The sequence below is a fragment of the Capsicum annuum genome, chromosome 1, assembly GCF_002878395.1.
Source record: "Capsicum annuum cultivar UCD-10X-F1 chromosome 1, UCD10Xv1.1, whole genome shotgun sequence".
NCBI lineage: Eukaryota > Viridiplantae > Streptophyta > Magnoliopsida > Solanales > Solanaceae > Capsicum > Capsicum annuum.
The window spans coordinates 30,161,368-30,175,276 of record NC_061111.1 but is presented as its reverse complement, the minus strand read 5'-3'; the positions used below and the strand labels follow the sequence as shown (position 1 = coordinate 30,175,276).

General features: G+C 34.3%; 1 pseudogene; it reads left to right on the top strand.

Moving 5' to 3' along the window:
* Positions 1-11,823: 11,823 nt before the first annotated feature.
* Positions 11,824-13,433, top strand: LOC107875049 (annotated as a pseudogene).
* Positions 13,434-13,909: the final 476 nt, after the last annotated feature.

The following is a 13,909-nucleotide window of genomic DNA, read 5'->3' as shown; positions in this document are numbered from 1 at the left end:
AAGTTTCAAACGCTCAAATAAAAATTAGAAAATCATTCGTAAAATGAGGAAATAAATATCAAGTTTTTCATAAAAGTAATTTTTAACCCCAGTTTCAAACTATCACTATAATATACGTGAATGCTTAATAAATCATCACTTTGTAGTAGCAGTAGTGAAGTAGGGAGTGTTCAACATACCTTTTAACAAAAAAAGTTTTGAGAAAGCTTGAGATTTGACCCTTAAATCTTGGATCTTAGTTGATTTTACTTCTAAGAGTTTTGGAAAGAGTTTGATAGCTGACCGATGGAATTCGTGCTAAAGGGTTTGGGATCGCTTCGTATAGGTAGAGGATGATTTTTAATCGAGAAAAGGACCTAAGAACCCTTATAAATATGAAATAAAATGAAATCCCATCAGGAAGGGGGGCTGTGCAGGGCGTGCCCATTAACGTCTTGCTTTCCTGTGTGGTACGCAACCCAGTGAGAAGGGGAAAAGAAGACCCTCCCAACTGACTATCTCCAACGCGACACTCGAGCTTAGAATCTCATCAAAAACTTTCTTAACATTATTGAACTCGCTCCAAATGGGTTTTACTCACTCTGAGGGTCGTATAGGCTCAATTTTTAGCCCTAAAGGGGTTTAAAAACGTATGGGGTGTTGCAAGAACAAAATTCAAATTATGCATTCAAATAAGTAAAGCACAAAATAGTATTATTTGAAGATTGAAAAACATATGCTAATTATTTGGTGAGTAAGTAAACGATAGTATTAGCTCATTAAAGACAAAAAAAATTTCTGAAAAATAATAAAATTTAATTAGTAGGCAACGACTCACCAACATTTCATTTAAATAATTGTTTCTTTCATCCACTGGAAATTTAGTTTATGGGGAAAATAAGGCACATCCCCAAGAAAGAAGCAATAATTTGAAAAAATAATTTAGGAAAAAAAGAACTAAACACAGTTCAAGTTATCGATTTGTTGTTGAGGCTTTTTTGTCTTTTAATTATCGTTTTCTCTTATTTATTAGGGGAAATTCGTCTCTCTTAGATACCTATTTCCTAATACATTTGTTTACACAATGAGTGAATTATTAGAAATATTTTTCAATCTTCAAATAAATTCATCTCTATTTTATTTCTCCAATGAATTTCATCATTTATGAGAAAAATAATCATTGTACATATTTAACAATAGATACAATCATTTGAAGAATGTTTGAGTCATTGACAAATCTCCCTGAACTATATAAAGGTTCAAATACACCACTATATGTCTTTAACAGATAGTGTGATGGATATATTTGAACCTCTTTATTTATTTAAGGGTATGTTTGAGTCTTTGAGATAAAAAAAATTATTGAAAAATGCCCTATGTAGTGGAAGAAAATAATTAGGATTGCTTGCATATAATATATACAATTTATAATCACAGATTTTAGTCAAACATAAATCAATGCTTATCTTTTGAAGTGAGGCTGCGATCGCGAATCAACCTTCAAATAGAAGTAAAAAACTATGATGTGACCATATTGCGGATTCATGGTCTTCTACTATTTGATCTAATCCTACCAGAATAAGTGAAATTTATGTGGATGAATTTCTCATGGAAGAGCGCAGGAAAATACTTAAACTCCTTGATGTAATAAGACCACCTTATATAGACAGAAGTTTAAGGGTTCTTAACTCCTTTACCACCTATTAGGTCTTTCTTTTCCACCAAAATAAAATTAGACAAAAGTTAAATTTCATTTAATTTCTAATTATTCGATCACAACATGGACCACAAATTTAATTAGCGAGACTTTCAATTATGGTATTAATTCACAAAATGAATGAATAAATCTACCACAATAAATTATAGATTATTCTACTAAAAATTTATAATTTCACTCATCAATGTAATTTGAGATCATTCATTAAATCTTATTTAACTCCCCATATTAAGATTGCAGACACCAATCAACCGAACTAAATTTCTCACTATTTAATTGAGCAAAGCATCTAGTACCCCCTAAACTATGATCAAATTTGTTACGACACACTTTAACTTTACGGGGGTCCTATTACCCCCTTGAGCTAAATTTTAGCGTACTTTTGTCAACTTTTTTAGCTGAAATGACACCTTTGATGTGGGCCCCATTTTATGTAATAAAAGTGTTATATCAGCACAAAAGAGTACTAAAATGCACTAAAATTGAGGTTGGGGGAGTTAATAGGACCACTGTGAAGTTGGAGTCTGTCATAACAACTTTGACTATAGTTTGAGAGGGGTATTGGATGCTTAGCTCTATTTAATTCATTGATTAATTTAATCCTTTATTCATATGCTTAATTGATTTCATGTGACGGATACAAAATCCACCTGCAAGGTTTTCACATGAAAACTTATAAGCTACCATAAAGGGGTATCATCAATCTCAAGGCCGAGACATGGATTCTATCAACTAATCATTATTATATAAATATTATTTGTTATCATTCAACCTATGAGGAGAATTTTAATCCATGAAAGAGTTTCACCCTTTGATAGATTAGGACAACAAACAAATGACATTGATTATAATAATTATATAAAGATTATGAGTATAAATACATTTAATGATCTAGGAAAGTTGTTTATAAATATTCAGAACATAAACAATCGTCTCTACTTGATCCATTCAATACACACAAAGTGTACAATCATAAGAAGTTGGAATATGATCATTTCCATAATCAAGATTAGAATATATTTTATCTTATGCTACAATCATCAAGACGTTTGTTCAGTTTCATCTTTAATTGTGAACATAATATTTATACTTATAAGAATCAATAATTTAATTTTTTGTGTATAAATTAAACTCTATACACAAATTATCTACTATATAAGTAAATGAATCTACTATATAAGTAAATGAACACAAATAGCTAAATATATGATCTATTTAATTCGTTATTTAAATAAATAAATAATTTTTTAATGATAAATACTATATTCAAACAAATGGTTAATAGTATACATCCCAATAAAAATAATATATAGATTAATGAAAAACATAAAAGGACATTTTTGACACTTTGGTAGTTGGTTAAGTTATGTAAGTACTCCTTCCGTATATCTTTACTTGTTCACTTTCTTATTGACACTGAAATTAAAAAATATTACATAATAGGGATAGTTTTATCATATTACTCTTTGAATATAATAAATTCAATGCTTTGAAAAATACATTAGATAATGAATCTTATTTAATGCTAAGGATAAAATGGACGGTAAATTATCTATTGATTTTATAAACTGAATAAGTATTGTTGGACATTCTAAAATAGAAAAATGGATGGAGAGAGCATAAGTAATGACAAGTAGATTGATTATTAGTAATACATGAATTGATTATGAACCAAAAATTGTATATATTATTTCTTGCAAGGTTTGATTATTCATATATTACTCTTATTCCATCTTCTATCATGAATAAAACAATAAATAGATTCTCTCGTAAAATATACATAAATTAGTTATGTGGGTTGTTAAATTACAAAACAAACCAAATATTATATTACTTCTACATAATCTAGTACTAATACATAAATAATAGGCATAATATATACGCATGCTCTTTACCTTGGTCTCAAATCACATCTATTACCTTCAATTTAGGATGTGCACAAGTACACACTTAAACTTGTATAAAATTGAATAAGTAAATACATATGTCCTATGTGGCATCCTACGTGGACAATTCTTGTTCTACATGGAGTCCTATATGTATTATATAACATAAGACACATGTGTCTACTTGTAACTTTATACAAGTTTTGTCTACTTGTGCACACCCAAAATTGGAGGTTATAGATGTAATTTGAAGCCAAGTTTAAAGGGTGTAAGAGTTATGACCCGAATTCTATTGATTTGGCCCAGAAAATTTTGAGGTGCGACTCATGTTTGTGATTTTCAATATGGTTAGTGATGGGCTCCAGGATCGGGGACCTTTATATTTTTTGGGCTTAGGACTTATTTGTATGCATGTATTATATAAGTGCATTTAGTGGGTTGTTTTGAGTATTCTGAAAATATGCACATTCTCCACATTGTACTCCTCTCCTTTCATAGTGAAATTTTTCTACCTCTGCTCATGCTTTTTCTCACAAGGGTTTCCACGTAAATCTGTTGTGTTGTTCTTGTTTTTCATTTACTTGTGGTTTTCTTTATTCTGTCCAATTAAAAAAAACTAGTATCAGAGCCTGTTCGATTATTTTCTCAGGGATGGCAACCATGAAGTATAATATTCCGTTGTTAGATTGCAACACCAGATTTTTGTTATGGTAGGTTAAGATGCAGGTTGTACTTGCACAGATGGATTTGGATGATGCTTTATTAGGGTTTGAGAAGATGCTCTCATCGTGGACGGACGAGGACAAACAATGCAAGGATAGGAAGGCTCTATCTCAGATCCACCTTTATTTATCCAATCAGATTCTACAAGATGTTTTGAAGGAGATCACTGCCGTTACGTTGTGGTTGAAATTAGAATCATTATGTATGACAAAGAGCCTAACAAGTTAGTTGCATCTCAAGCAATGAATTTATTCCCATCGTATGTCTGAGGATGTATCCTTGCAGGATCACCCATCTGTATTTAAGGAAATCATCTCTGATTTAGAGACTCTGGAGGTTAAGTACGATGAGAAAGATTTAGAGTTGATTTTATTGTGTTCGCTACCTGCATCATACAAGACCTTTAGGGATACGATTTTATATAGTCGTGATACCCTGACGATTGATGAAGTCCATGATGCGTTGTTCTTCAAGAAAAAAATGAAACATTTTGTGAATGGGTCGAAGAATCAAGGAGATGGTCTCATTATTTGAGGAAGGAATCGTGAAAGGAATTGTGGGGGTGATGATAGGTTTAGGTCCAAATTCAAAAATAGAAACAAAACCTGTAATTACTGCAAGAAAAAGGGTCTTATCAAATCCGAGTGTTGGAACGTACAGAATAGAGAGAAAAGAGAAGGTCCAAAATCGAAGAGAAACCAACTAGAGAAGTCTGGTGAAGCCAGTTTTATGGAAGATAGTGGTAGTAATGGAGAATTCTCGATAGTTTCTGATGGTAACTCCAAACACTATGAGGATTGGATTCTTGATTCAGCTTGTACATTTTATATATGTCATAATTGGAATTAGTTTACAACATATCAAACAACCTTTAAAAGTGTTGGGTTGATGGGAAATAACACACCTTGTAAGATAGCTGGTATTGGAACAATCAGGATTAAGATATTTAATAAGGTTGTGAGGACACTTGGTAATGTGCGGTATGTCGCAAACCTGAAAAGAAATCATATTTCCTTGAGTACCCTTGATTCGAACGGTTATAGATATATTGGTGAAGGTGGATTCCTAAAGGTTACCAAAGGTGCTCTTGTTATGATGAAGGGACAGAGAAAGTCTACAAATTTATATATCCTGCAAGTCTCTACTGTTACAGTTGATGCTACTGTTTCTACCTCCCCTCTATACGTTGCTAAACTTTGGCATATGCGCCTGGGGCATATGAGTGAAAACGGGGTGGTTGAACTAAGCAGGAGAGGACTTCTTGATGGACAGAGTATTACCAAATTGGAGTTCTGTGAGCACTGCATTTTTGGGACGCAAAAGAGAGTCAAATTCACTAAAGGCATCCACTCAACTAAGGGCACACTTGATTATATTCATTCAGATCTTTGGGGTCCTTCTAGAGTTCCTTCTAGAGGAGGTGCGAATTACTTGTTGACTATTATTGATGACTATTCCAGAAAAGTTTGAGTGTTCTTTCTGAAACAAAAGAATAATGTGTTGCCTACTTTTAATAAGTGGAAGATTATGATTGAAAAGCAAACAGAGAAGCAGGTAAAATGCCTTTGGACTGATAATGGTCTAGAGTTCTGTTCTAATGAATTTAATGCTTTGTGCAAGTCAGAAGGAATTGTGAGGCACTTAACAGTTCATCATACTCCACAGCAAAATGGTGTAGCTGAACGAATTAATTGGACTATAATGGAGAAGGTGCGTTGTATGCTCTCTAATGTTGGTTTACCTAAGTCTTTTTGGGATAAAGTTGCTTCCACAACTTGTCTTTTTATTAACCGCTCTCCCTCAGTTGCGATTGATAAAAAGACTCTACAAGAGGTATGGTCTGGTACTCCTGCTAGTTATTTTGATTTGAGGATATTTGGATGTCCTGCGTATACTCATGTTGATAATGGAAAGTTGGAACCTAGATCTGTCAAGTGCTTATTTATAGGTTATAAGCCTGGTGTTAAAGGTTATAAGCTTTTATGTCCAAAAAGCAGAAAGGTTATAATTAGCAGGTATGTTGTATTTGATGAAACTGCCATGTTTTAGGCTTCTTTCGAATCTAGTGCTTTGCCCCCAGATGAGCTTAGTGACATGAATCAGCGAAAGGCAAGCACCCATGTTGAATTGAAGATTGAAGCAAAGTCTACACCAGTGCCTACTTCTCAGTCTAGCCTAGAGATACAGAGTGATACTATTTTTTATTCACCACTAGTGGCGCCATAATATTCTATTGCTAAAGATAGACCTAGAAGTGATATTAGACCTCCTCAGAAGTATGCTAAATTTGATTTGGTTGCTTATGCATTGAGTGTAGCAGAAGGTATTGATTTCGATAAAAATCCTTCTTCTTACTCAGAGGCAGTTAGTTGTGATGATTTCAGCAAATGGATGATTGTTATGCAGAATGAAATAGAATCACTTCATAAGAATGACACATGGGATCTGGTAAGATTACCTAAAGATAAGAAAGTTGTCCGTTGTAAGTGGGTTTTCAAAAACAAAAAAAAAGAACATCAGGAGTTGAAGATGCTAGGTACAAAGCAAGACTAGCTGCTAAAGGTTACAGTCAGGTTCCAGGTATTGACTTCACAGATGTGTTTTCTCCAGTTGTAAAGCATAGTTCTATTCGAGCATTGCTTGGTATTGTGGCCATGAATAATCTTGATCTTGAGCAGTTGGATGTCAAAACTGCATTTTTACATGGAGAACTTGAGGAGGACATCAATATGCAGCAATCAGAGGGCTTTGTAGTCTCAGGAAAGGAGGACTATGTATGCTTGCTGAAAAAGTCTCTTTATGGCCTAATGCAATTGCCCAGGCAGTGGTATAGGAGGTTTGACTATTTTATGACCTCTCATGTGTTTCAGAGGAGCAGTTATGATAGTTGTGTCTACTTCAAGGAGGTAAGTGATGGTTCATTTGTGTATCTTCTCTTGTATATTGATGATATGTTAATTACAGCAAAGGATATGAGAGAGATAATAAAATTCAAATCTCAGCTCAGTAAGGAGTTTAATATGAAGGATCTAGGAACAATAAAGAAAATTCTTGGCATGGAAATTTTGAGGGATGGAAAGAATTGTAATTGAAACTTGAGTCAGAAAAGATATATTGAAAATGTGCTTCACAAATTTAATATGAAAAATACCAAGCCTGTTAGTACTCCATTGGCAGCTCACTTTAAACTCTCGACCACTTTATCTCCAAATACAGATGATGAGCGTGACTATATGTCTCAATTTCCATACTCTAGTGCCGTCAGGTTTCTTGTGTATGCGATGGTGTGTTCCCGACCAGATTTATCTTATGCTATCAGTGCAGTTAGAAAATACATGGTAAATCCTGGTAAAGAACATTGGAAAGTAGTTTAGTAGATTTTCAGAAACTTGGATGGATCTGCTGATATTTGTTTGCAGTTTGGACAAAACAGAGATGGAGTAATCAAGTATGTTAATTCTAATTTTGCAGGAGATCATGATAAAAGGAGATCCCTTACAGGATATGTTTTCACCATTGGTGGTTGTGCTATTAGTTAGAAAGCTACCTTACAGACTACGATTGCTTTGTCAACTACTGAGGTAGAGTATATGGCTATTACATAGGCTTTTAAGGAAGCTATTTGGTTGAAGGGTCTGTTTGGTGAACTTAGCAAAGACTTACAGATTACTACGGTCTTTTGCGACAGTCAAAGTGTTATCTTCCTTATGAAAGATTAGATATTTCATAAGAGGACAAAGCACATCGATGTTCGGTATTATTTTATGCGTGAAATTATTGCTCGTGGTGATATTGTGGTGAGAAAGATTAGTACTCATGATAATCCTGCTGATATGATGACCAAGACACTACCAAGTGCCAAGTTTGAGCATTACTTGGACTTGGTTAGTGTTAGCTATTAAGATGTGCCCTTAGCGGCTTTTGTGGAAGAGGTGGAGAGTTTGTCTTGAAATAGACTTGAGTTTTGAATCAGAATTCGTGTCAAGGTGGAGATTGTTAGAGTTGTGACCCGAATTTTATTGATCTGGCCCAGAAAGTTTTGCAGTACGACTCATGTTTGTGATTTTCAATGGGGCCAGTTGTGGGCTTCGGGATTGGGGACCTTTATATTTTTTGGGCCTAGGACTTATTTGTATGCACGCATTAAATAAGTGCATTTAGTGGGTTGTTTTGGGTATTCTAAAAATACTCACATTCTCCACATTGTACTCCTCTCCTTTCATAGTGAAATTCCTCTGCCTCTGTCTGTGATTTTTCCCGCAAGGGTTTCCACAAATCTACCATGTTGTTCTTATTTTTCATTTACTTGTGGTTTGCTTTATTCTGTGGGCATGTTTATGTATTATGCTAACTGCTAAATATAAAGGCATGATACATAAATATGCCCTTCAACTTGGCCTCAATAGCATCTATGACCTCCAACATTATGTGTGCATAAGTAGTCACTTAAACTTGTATAAAGTTGAACAAGTAGACACACACGTCCTATGTGACATAATACATGTAGGACGTCACATAGGATATATGTGTCTACTTATTTACATTTATATAAGTTTAAGTGTCTATTTGTGCACTCCCAAAATTAGAGGTCATAAATGTATTTTGAGGCCAAGTTAAAAAATATATTTATGTATTGTGCCAAATATAAAGAAAAAAGTCATCATTTTCATCCTAAACTATACACGAAAAGTGGAAGATACACTTAAACTATTGATGTGACCTATTATACACCTATACTATATAAAAGTAAATTTATTTATTCCCCGCAACACCCATGTCCAGACGCGTTTCTTACACTCATAAGAAGCGCGTCCAGCCTTTTAAACTAAAAAATAAATGGTAAAAAACATTAAAAACTTAATAAATTGAAGCACCCAACAGATATATTGACCAAGAAATCCCATTTAAGTCAATTTGGATTCCCAAACTCAAGAACCCTAATTCCCGAATTGGTCATCGAAAATCAAAATCCAAGCTCATTTCGTTGAAGAATTGACAACTAAGTCCTTTTAATCGTTTGATTTCTTACTATATTGCGATAAAACATAGTTCTTATCTTTTAATCTTTTTCAAATTTTGATAATTATTTCTTTCCTTAAGTGTTTCTTCATCTCTTCGATTGAGTTCAAATTTGCTACTCAACTTGAAATGAAAGTTGAGAAATGATTTTGTATTTTATCTTTATCGATCCTTGATTATCTTCAAATTGGGTTTGTCCATTCATATTCTACTCGAGTGGATCAGATTAGGGTGTATTAATTTGGGTTGAGTCGGGTTAGGGTGTAGTAATTTGGGTTGGGTTGGGTTAGGGTCTAATATTTTGAGTTGGATCGGGTTAGAGTCAAATATTATAGGTTTGGATCGGGTTAGGGTTAAATTAGATAGGAATACATCTAATTAAATACGTGGCATCATCACAAGGCGAGTGTACTCCACTCCACTCATTAAAACTATCACAAGGCGAGTGTACTCCACTCCACTCATTAAAACTAGGCATTGGTGTCGTGGGGAGTGAATAAATTTACTTTTATACAGTATAAGTGTGAAATAGATTACATCAATAGTTTAAGTGTGTCTTCGATTTTTCGTGTATAGTTTAGGATGAAAACAATGACTTTTTCAAATACATAGGAGGTCTGCGTTCGGGGTAAAACATTAAAACAAACGGTTACGCACCTTATTGCCTGCATAAGAAAACTGTGAATAATTGACGCGACTTTCCATCTCTCTCACTACATGTAAGCCTTTCTTGATTCTATTATAATATCACTACTTGTATAGTTTTTGATTACTTGTTCTCAAACGTTTGTTCTTTGTTGAATAATCATCTTATCATGAACCGTCGCGTTATGTTTTTTGTGGGCATTTATTTTGGATAATCATGATATTCCATTGTCTTGGTGCCGCTTTGTGATCGTCTACCACTTCATTGACCAATAAGCCTGACCCTTACGTGCTACTTCTTTAGAAGAAATTGCTTAGCAATATAACAAGAAGTGATTCCTCGGTATCTTTTAAGGGGAGAAATCGCCAAGGTAGATTTGAACCTCTATGCTTCTCGACTTAAATACTAGGTTAGGGTTTGAACCTGTGGCATGTAAGAAATAGGAGTGGATATTGATAAATATTCACAAGAAACTTAGGACATGCTAGGTTAGAAAACAGTGAAAACAAAAAAACAGAAAACAATTAGACTTTTGGTTTCCACGTGTATTTTTATTTTTATTGTTTTGTCATTGTTTCCTTTGTGCTATTCAGAAAACAACAAGAATTAAGTTTGTTTGCTTTCCAATTGCTCTAGCGATTTATAGATTTACAAGTGTGGTCATTCTTATTGTCTCTGTGTTGTGAAAGCATAAATTGTTCAATTCTTCCTTGGCAGCACTTGGCATCGAGATTGATCCATCTTTGATGTAATAAAATTGTTTAAGAGGTTTTTTTCTCCATCCTCTCCAAGAAGCGTATCATGATTTGAAGTTTATAGATTCCTACCGATATCAACTTGTGGAAGCATAAATTGTTCAAATTCAGATGTTCCTCACAATTGAGTTGCTAAATGCACTTAATTGGCCCTAGTTTGTACCTATATAACTTTTTTCTTAAATCTTGGAAAGGTAACTTATTTCTATAAATGGGCAAGTAGGCATTCTTTTTTTATTTCTTTTGACCTTAGTGTCCGGGCTAACTTTCCGCACCTCGATTAAATCTACAGGATACCGGCCATCTTTCCCATCAGCAAAAAATTCAGGTAGCTCTGTCCGCTAAGGCTAGGACAAATAGGAGGAATCATCTCTTGTTTTTTTTTGGTCTCTGCAAGGATTTGAACCTGAGACCTCAAATTCTCAACCCACTAGGCCACACCCTTGGGTGCAACAAGTAGGCATTCTTCAAGAACTTAAAGTAAGATGAGAGAATATTACTTGGTGAAATTTAATTCCTGCATTATTCTCCTGGATGTTCTCTCTTTCAGATGCTCCAGCTGTTATTTCTAATATGTTATAATTCATTGTGCTTGCTCGCGTAAGTCTCTTTTATCTACTAAAACTGCATGATTAGGTAGAGTATAAAAATAAATTAAGTGATGGACTTTTCCTCAAACCCAAAGATTGAGTAACCCTGGTTAATGCTAGGAGGAAAATCCTCATATGAGCTTTCAACAGATTGGATGGGTGGAATACTGGGAAGAGTAATGAAACCTTTTTAGGAGTTAATGGGCTAGCTTTATCGATACTAATAGTGTTCTCGCCTTGTGAAGTTCACTGTCTTCCTGTATTCCAGAGGTAGAGCCACGTTTACTGTAGGTGGTTCAGCCGATACCTTTTTGCGAAAAGTTGTATTGTTGTATATAGGTGAAATATCTTTTTATGTGTACATATATATTTGTTTGAATCCCCTCGAGGAAAATCCTGCCTCCACCAGTAATGTTGTATGCAAATCCCTTTTCTTTCCTGGTACTCAATCATGTATCATTATTTTCTATCTAGTATTGCTAAACGATAAAACTTTATGCAGTTGGAGACGTTGAATTACTAGTTATTTACAAGACGTTGCAGAGGTGTATTTGGATATTGCCTTTATCCTTGATTTTAATTTTCAGAGTTGCTGGCAAACTTCTTGTATTAGACCATGAAGAATGCTCGGACATCTGGTGTAGATACAATAGCAATTTGCCTTGTAATGTTCTGGATGGAATTCTAGGGTGTTTGCCTTGGAAAGATGCGGTGAAGACCAGTATCTTGTCAAAAGACTGGAGGTACAAACGGGTAACACGTCAAGAACTTGATTTTAGTGTTGAGTTTTTCAGGTTTAAACAAGAGGAAGAAGCCAAGAGAATCATTTACCAAGTCCTATTAGTTCATAAAGGACCAATACTGAAGTTTAGACTCCAATGTCCTAATTTGACGACTTGTTCTGATATTGATCACTGGGTACTCTTCTTGTCGAAGAAAAATGTCCAGGAATTCACCCTTCATTCAAGCTTTAGGAGCAAATATCTTTTACCTTATCACCTTTTTGCACTCCAACAACTAAGGCATTTGGAAGTAGAAAATTGCTTTTTCCACCCACCACTCGGTTTCTAAGGGTATGGGAAGCTCATTAATCTCGATCTTCTGCATGTCACTTTTTGTTCCACCAATATATAGTAATCTCATCTCTAAGAGCCCGTTGCTTGAACGATTGAGGTTGCGTGGGTGCACAAACTTTGACACCCTTGAAATTGATGACGTTAACCTCAAATACTTTGAGTTGCATGGAAAATCAAAATCTATTTCCTTTAAGAACACTCCTATGCTTAAAAAAGTTACTCTTTATTCCGTGGGACCACTTTTGACTGATCCATCTCCGGTTTGCTCTAATCTTACAAAGTTCTTTTATTACATGCCTTCATTGCTGGAACTGTCCCAAGGCGGTTCAACACTAGAGGTAATATACATTTGTGATTATGCTAATTATATGTTACTAATGAAACTTGCTATATATGATAACTAAATGATGAACCTGATTAGTATCTTAAAATATTTTTTGACTTGCTTTAGTACTTGACCAAGCGAGGTGTACCAGAGAGTCCCCCGACTGCCCTAAGCAATATCAAATCTCTGAGTCTATCGAGCATGTCTTTAAGAAATGTCGAGGTGATTTTAGGTGCTGTTTACTTGATTACAAGTTGTCCTAAATTACAAAATCTTACAGTTGAATGTGTAAGCACTCTCTTGTTTTCTCATTAAGGTTATTGAATATGGTTTCTTCTTCATCTGAACTCGCCTAACTGTTACTCGGGAATTCTTTAGGAGCCTGAGGAGCTTATTGTTGAACCTGTTGTATAATTGCTGCGAACCCAATTATTCTCATATGGTGCTTTGAAGCTTCAAAGAGTTCAAATGGACATGTTTACCGGTGATGAGATGGCAATGGAATTTATGAAGTTCATATTAGCATCTGCACCTGTACTTGAGGAGGTCTACATTTGGAATTTTGCTTATCTCCTTTTTCGGACTGGTCAAGAAATGATAGATGAGATGAAAGAATTCCGCAGAGCATCACCTAATGTTGAATCCAAATTTGAAGAAATTCATTTGGAAGATCGTGTATTACGTGATCAACCCCAAGAAGTCATGGAAGTGCCATGAATTTGCTTATTCGTTTTTATTTTGGTTGATATATATATATATACATATAACTTGCATACATGAGGACAGTAAATGATGCAAAAAAAAAAGGCTCATCTTTTATAATTATTTGTTGCTATTGTAATTTTTAGTACTTTGTGCTTTATAGGTTTGCCTGTTGGCCATTTTCCAATTTTGTAGTAATAATTTTGTTAAGCACACAACTGCCGTAAGTTTTAAGGACCAAATATACACATATATAGATTAACTATAAGTTAAATGTTCTTAATTAGCTGATACAACAAGGATAAAAATTGGACTCATGTCATAACTCGGATCAAAATTGCTATTTTTCCTTTCATAAAATAACGCGAGTGTTAGTAATTTTTTCGTACTCAAAAAAAAAAAAAAAAAAGAATACGACTTTAGTGTATAATTTTCAACAGTTGACTGACTATTTGAGCAATGAGCTTTAATTTCTAGATGGACAACTAATA